The 7,432-nt window shown below is 45.7% G+C and overlaps 1 long non-coding RNA gene across 1 annotated transcript; it reads right to left on the reverse strand.

The window, feature by feature from the left end:
• Positions 1-551: 551 nt before the first annotated feature.
• Positions 552-7,216, reverse strand: LOC125428498. The gene is made up of 3 exons (XR_007243855.1): positions 7,076-7,216; positions 2,819-2,868; positions 552-597 (listed from the first exon to the last, which is right to left on the reverse strand). It is a non-coding gene; the product is annotated as an uncharacterized LOC125428498 (long non-coding RNA).
• Positions 7,217-7,432: the final 216 nt, after the last annotated feature.

The raw sequence follows: 7,432 nt of genomic DNA on the forward strand, positions 1-7,432 counted from the left end.
TAATCTAGTTCACCAGATAAGCTTCCACAGCTCAAGTGGCAGAGCGGGGAATCAAACCCAGTTCTCCAGATTAGAGTGCACCTGCTCTTAACCACTACACCACGCTGGCTCTCTGGAAAGGCTGTATATGTCTGCAATCATTAAAACGCAGAAATAACACACATACACTGGGTGCCACACAGGAATCCCAGTGTCTGGGGCAGGCAACACCCACTTGGCACACCTCCTGTTTCCATCAACTAACACTCAGCACAAATCTATCAGACCCTCTTCCTGACGCCACCTCTATTCTCCCCCTTACCTGCACCTATTTTCCCTCACCCCAAACTGATTGTCACGGACACCCACTTAGGGCTGCTAACTTTTAGATCGGTCCCTCCAACTGTCCTTTTAGTATTAGTCTGATCTGCAGCAGATGCCAGCTGACGTTATTGGCTTCCATGCCATGAAAAGGTTCCAGCGCTCAATTCCACACATTAAGTCTTTATCAAAGGGATCGGTCGCCCCTCCTTTGGCAACCCCTCCTCATTGCCCATCTCCTCCATCAGTCACCTGCTGCCTCTGTTCCTCTTCTTCCTGCAGCCTCTCTATCAATTCCTAGAAAGAACAGCAAAAGGGTTGAAAGTGGCTATTCAAAGGCAGCAGCAGTTTGCAACTGAGGCCAGATTAGGTCCATGAAACAAGAAATATAGAATAAACAAGGAGACATATGCAACTGGATTGCTAGAATAAAAACACACAAGCTTCCAAGCTGCAGAGTCTCCATCAGGAAGGCTGGTTTGGCCATAACAAATAATTCACCATAGAAAAGACAAGAACAGCAGACAGCAAAATGTTAGGATGCCAGCAAGTTTTTTCCAAAGCAATCACACCAATGCGTCCTTATGCTCACGAAATGGATAATGTTTCAACCAATAATAAATTGGAATACAATTCTATCTTTGTTCTCTTGGTAGCAACTCAAAATATTATTAATATAGTTCAACAGATAAGTATGTAGGCTGTTTGGCTGTTTGACTATAAAACCTCCGGATTTGGGTTTTATTTCGATGCAAACAAGCTACAAGGGTCAGTGCTATCAGTCACAGACCAGGAAAGGGATTTGGGCGTCTTAGTTGATAGTTCCATGGGAATGTCAACTCAATGCATGGCAGCTGTGAAAAAGGCAAACTCTATGCTGGGGATCATTAGGAAAGGAATTGATAATAAAACTGCAAAGATTGTCATGCCCTTATATAAAGCAGTGGTGCGACCGCACTTGGAGTACTGTGTCCAGTTCTGGTCACCGCATCTCAAAAAGGATATTGAGGAGATAGAAAAAGTGCAGAGAAGGGCAACAAGGATGATTGAGGGACTGGAGCACCTTCCCTATGAGGAGAGGCTGCAGCGTTTGGGACTCTTTAGTTTGGAGAGGAGGCGTCTGAAGGGGGATATGATTGAAGTCTATAAAATTATGCATGGGGTAGAAAATGTTGACAGAGAGACATTTTTCTCTCTTTCTCACAATACTAGAACCAGGGGGCATTCATTGAAAATGCTGGGGGGAAGAATTTGGACTAATAAAAGGAAACGTTTCTTCACGCAACGCGGGATTGGTGTTTGGAATATGCTGCCACAGGAGGTGGTGATGGCCACTAACCTGGATAGCTTTAAAAGGGGCTTGGACAGATTTATGGAGGAGAAGTCGATTTATGGCTACCAATCTTGATCCTCTTTGATTTGAGATTGCAAAGGCCTTAGCAGTCCAGGTGCTCGGGAGCAACAGCTGCAGAAGGCCATTGCTTTCACCTCCTGCATGTGAGCTCCCAAAGGCACCTGGTGGGCCACTGCGAGTAGCAGAGAGCTGGACTAGATGGACTCTGGTCTGATCCAGCTGGCTTGTTCTTATGTTCTTATGATGATTCTTTTTCAAGCCGTTATAATTCATGTAAGGTTTTTTCTTTCTCCTCTAGGAGTAAACCTAGTTTCTAAAAGTTAATATTGCCCAATTTTCACTCCAAAAGTCTCTTCTTAGTCCTTTAACTGTAGACCAGGGGTCTTCAAACTATGGCCCTCCAGATGTTCAGAGACTACAATTTCCATGAGCCATATCTCTTGGCCATGCTGGCAGGGCTGATGGGAATTGTAGTCCATGAACATCTGGAGGGCCATAGTTTGAAGTCCCCTGCTGTAGACATTGGCATCAGGATCCATGATGAGCACCCGATTGGTGTAATTACTCTGGTCTTTACCTGTTGTACATTTGCCTTGATTACTATAGCAATTTTTTTTCAGCGGCCAGAATGGAGGCATCTCTAACTAAGGGTGTCGTGAGCCTACGTTGAGAGGGGGAACCTGACTTATGGTGATTCCGGAGGGTTTTTATAAGGTAAGAGGTGGTTTGCCTCTGCGTAGCAACCCTGGACTTCCTTGGTGGTCTCCCATCCGAGTCCTAACCAGGACTAACCCTGAATAGCTTCTGAGATCTGATGAGATCAAGGTAGGCTGGGCTGTCCAGGTGAGGGCAGTGGCAAAATCTTTTGCACGAGTGACCGGTCAGCGGGGATGCATCGGCCTCTTTCTGCCTGCCTTTCCCACCTGATGCATCCTTGGCTACTTCCTCAGCTTGACAAAGCAGAGACTGCCCTTGGCAGGTGGATTTCTGCTCCCAAGGAAGAGAGCAGAGCAGCCCAAGGTGGGAGGAGCAATAGGGAAGGGAAGGTGGCCCAGCAGGTCTAGCAGTGGCATTTGCAAAGGAAAAAGAAATGGCCCCTCAATGTTCAATTACCCACTTCTCCAGCATTCAAAATCTGCGTAGGATAGAAGGATAGAGCATTACCAAAGCCACCAGATCGCTAGCCAGGTCCGGGTCATCTTCCAGATCTATATCTAAGGGGGGGAGAAAAGAACAGGCTGAATAGGATCCCACCTGCAACCAAGGATGTTATGGCCAGAGATTACGGATTCCAGTCTAAGATTGCCAGCCTCCAGGTACGGCTTGGAGATCTCCCGGAATTGCAACTGATCTCCAGACTGTAGAGATCGGCCTCTCCCTAGAGAAAATGGCTGCTTTGGAGGTCAGACTTACGGCTCTCTTCCCAAACTTCTCCAGGCTCCACCCCAAATCACTGAGAACCGCCCACCCCACCCCACCCCACCCCCGAGGTGACAGCTCTAAACCACAGCTCGACAGCACCAGCCTACATTTCGTCTTCCTCACAGATGCCAATCAAGGGCTCATTCCGCACATGCAGAATAATGCACTTTCAAACTGCTTTCAGTGCTCTTTGAAGCTGTGCGGAATAGCAAAATCCACTTGCAAACAGTTGTAAAAGTGGTTTGAAAACACATTATTTTGCATGTGCAGAAGGGGCCAAGGTTTATTCTACAAGTGGAATGCCTTCTGTCTTAGCAAGTCTCATACTGTGCCACACAGAGAGAGGGGGAGAAATAAGCAAAATGCACACCGCAACACAACCCCCTGCATAATGCAATACTTTAATAAAGTAATTCGGACAGTTCAGGGCAGTAGCTGGCGTGGCATAGTGGTTACATAGTGGTGAGCAGCAGTGGCGTAGGAGGTTAAGAGCTCGTGTATTTAATCTAGAGGAACCGGGTTTGATTCCCAGCTCTGCCGCCTGAGCTGTGGAGGCTTATCTGGGGAATTCAGATTAGCCTGTACACTCCCACACACACCAGCTGGGTGACCTTGGGCTAGTCACAGTTCTTCGGAGCTCTCTCAGCCCCACCTACCTCACAGGGTGTTTGTTGTGAGGGGGGAAGGGCAAGGAGATTGTCAGCCCCTTTGAGTCTCCTGCAGGAGAGAAAGGGGGGATATAAATCCAAAACTCTTCTTCTTCTTCTTACAGTGTCAGATGAGGAGGAGAAGAATTTGGCCATGCTGGCAGGGGCTGATGGGATTTGTAGTCCATGAACATCTGGAGAGCCACAGGTTGCAGACCCCAAGAGGAGACAAAGGCCATAAAACTGAGTTCCCAGGGATTTAAAAAAATCATTCTAGTTTCAGACTTCAGACTAGAAGATTTGCCCAGTCTGATGTATACCACTGCCTAGCTCTGTTCTAAATTGGAACTTGTGTTATTTTCTTTTCTTTTCTTGCCTTTCTTTTCTTTCTTTTTAATAAAATCTTTAAAAACTCAGCGGATTCAGAGCATCTGGATTAAAGAATCCGGTTCTCTCGGTAGGTTGCAAGGAAAGAAGGGCATCATCACACGCACACTTTTCCCTTCACACTCAGACCCTGAGCCAACAGCTGCTTGGAAGCCCCTCAGCCTCCTGACGGCAGGCCAGCCTCAGGGACTCTCGCTTGCTCTGCCCCTGCATCCTCCCAAACCCAGTGAATGGCACCGGAGATGACTGCAGGGTTGATTGACGGCCCTGGCCCACTGCAGCCTCGACAGTGAAGAATGTTAGCAGGGTTGACAGGACGGCCAGGGGCCGGCTACCTCCAGCTCCCTATGAAAAGAGGCTGAGAAACAGGGAGCAGCGTGGGAGCAACAAATCTGCCCGCCACCACCTCAGCTGTGTGCGTGTCTGCAAATTATCTCCTTTGTGTTGACCTTGCCTTGCATTCCTGGATTTGTGTTGTGTTGTGACTACCCTTTTTCGGACTTGGTGCTCATGAGTAGGAACTCTTGGTATATGTGTGTGTGTGTATATATATGTATATGTATATGTGTGTATGTATATGTATGTGTGTGTGTATATATATACACACACACACACACACACATATACATACATACATACACACACACACATATACATACACACACACATATACATATACATACATATATATACATACACACACACACACATATGTATGTATATGTATATGTGTGTATGTATATGTATGTGTGTGTGTATGTATATGTATGTATATATGTATATATCCTCCCTCCTCTTCGTTCCCCCCTCTTCTGATAACATCATTGAATCCTGCCACCCTTTGGGGTTGAGAGAGTCAACAGTAGATGCCATCCTGCCATCTTGTATTAATACTAATTTTAATGCTGCATTTTAATGGGGAAGGTTTATATTTTATCTTTTAGAGCCTGTATTACCTAACTTAATGAATTTTAATTGATTTGATATATTGTGCTCTATCTATGTTGTTCACCGCCCTGAGCCCTTAGGGGGAGGGCGGTCTATAAACTGAATAAATAAATAAATAAATAAATAAATAAATAAATAAATAAGTAAGTAAGTAAGTAAGTAAGTAAGTAAGTAAGTAAGTAAGTAAAATATATATGTGTGTGTATGTATATGTATATGTGTGTATGTGTATATGTATGTATGTATATGTATATATATGTATATATATATGTGTGTATGTGTGTGTATGTATGTGTGTGTGTGTGTGTGTGTGTATATGTATATATATATATGTCTGTGTGTGTATGTGTGTGTGTATATATATATTAATTAATTAAACTTATAGGCCGCCTCTTCCCCGAAGGGCTCGAGGCGGCTCACAAAACGGCTGTTCTCCAAACAGCAACTCAAAACAACATAAAACTTAAACCTATTAAACCCGTTAAAACTTAAGCAGCCGTTGCTCACAACAAATCTAAATTAAACAGCAAGGTTGTTTAGCAAGAGTTGGTTGAAAACAGGCGCCCGATCGAAAGGCCAAAAAAGAAGAAAGAAGAAAGGGAGGGAACAGGCAGGGCCCACGATGGAATCAACAACAGGCCCAACCAAGATGACAAGAGATGGAAACTGGCAGTCTCAGTTTCAGTTTCAGTTTCCATTTCAATGTTTCAATGTCAGTTTCAGTTTCAATATATTGACCTCGGACTGGACTGTGACTATGGGCTGTGTGCATAGGGCACCTGGGAGAACAAAGTTCAAATCCCCACTCGGCCATGAAAGACTGCTGGGTTAATAATGAAATTTCCTCCTTTGAAGAAACCTAATTAGATTCTGACAGTTAGCAGAACCTTTTTTGTAAATTTATTTGACTAAGTTACGAAAGATAGTAATAAGGTGGACAATGTTGTAATCTTTTTTTTCTTTTTTTCTTTTTCTTTCCTTGTTTATTACGGAAGACTAAAACCGGTCATGTGTATTACTTTCCATGTTACTCTTGTATTATATGAAAATAAAATTTATTGGAATTCTAAAAAAAGAAGAAAGAAAAACTGCTGGGTGATCTTGAGCCAGTCAGACATTCTCCGCCTAAGCTACTTCATAGTGTTGCTGTTATGGAGATAAAATAGAGAAGATGGGGGGGGGGGGTTTGGGGGTTAGTGGCTGAGTGGGGGGGGGCCTCTGCAGGAGGTCCCAGGCTCAATCCCTGGCATCTCCAGTTAAAAAGGACCAGGCAGTCGGTGATGTGAAAAATGTATTGTCAAAGGCTTTCATGGATGGACTCAACTGGTTGTGGTGGGTTTTCTGCGCTGCGTGGCCGTGGTCTGGTGGGTCTTGTTCCTAACGTTTCGCCTGCATCTATGGCTTGACACAGTGTGTAACAGACTTCCCTCTGTGATACACTTCTGAAGATGCCAACCGCAGATGCAGTCGAAACGTTAGGAACAAGATCCACCAGACCACGGTCACGCAGCCTGGAAATCCCACCACAACCAAATGTAAAAAACCTCTGCCTGAGACCTTGGAGAGCGGATGCCACTCAGAGTAAGCAATGCTGGCCTTCATGGATGGAAGGTCTGATTTAGTAGAAGCTTCGCATGTCCATGTCCATGGGTTCGTGGATGTAAGTTATCTTGTGTCCCCACCAGTGGTGTAGCGCCCATGGGATGGAGTAGCGACCCACCACAACGACCCAGGTGGAGTAGCAGTGGAGGTGTGGCCGGGTCGTTGAGGGGGTGTGGCGGGGGCATGGCGGGGAGTTCTGGGAGCATCGCATGGCGGGGGCGGGCAATGCTGTGGCAGGAGCCCAGGGCGCACGCGCACCCCGGGAGCAGTTTCCCCTCGCTCCGACTCTGGTCCCCACTGGGCAGAAAGGTCAGGTATATATGAAGTGACACCCCCTAGTCCGTTCCATGCGGACACCCCCTACTCCCATCCAATGTACACAGTACCCCTGACCATACATGGAGATCTGACTCACCACCCATCTCATTTTTGCGTTCAATAATACGCTGGCAGGCGAGATCGTGATCATTATTGAACATCCGCATCAGAATGACGGCATCTCTGATGGTCACCTTCCCGTAGAACTTCTCTCGCAGTCGCCGGACGCTTTTTTCTAGCTGCAACAGAAGGGTAACAGTACAGTCAGACAGTCGAGAATAATGCAAATGTTCTCTTGACTGAGAAAGGCCTGTTAATCTTTTCCCTTAGCATCTGTCCTTCCTGGAGCCAGTAACACATTCACATATATACAAGATACATGGCTCATAAATGTAATAAAATGCATGCAGACAGCAGTTTAACTGTAAAGTATCACCAACTACATTTGTGAACA

Source organism: Sphaerodactylus townsendi, linkage group LG03 (genome assembly GCF_021028975.2).
Source record: "Sphaerodactylus townsendi isolate TG3544 linkage group LG03, MPM_Stown_v2.3, whole genome shotgun sequence".
Classification (NCBI taxonomy): Eukaryota; Metazoa; Chordata; class Lepidosauria; order Squamata; family Sphaerodactylidae; genus Sphaerodactylus; species Sphaerodactylus townsendi.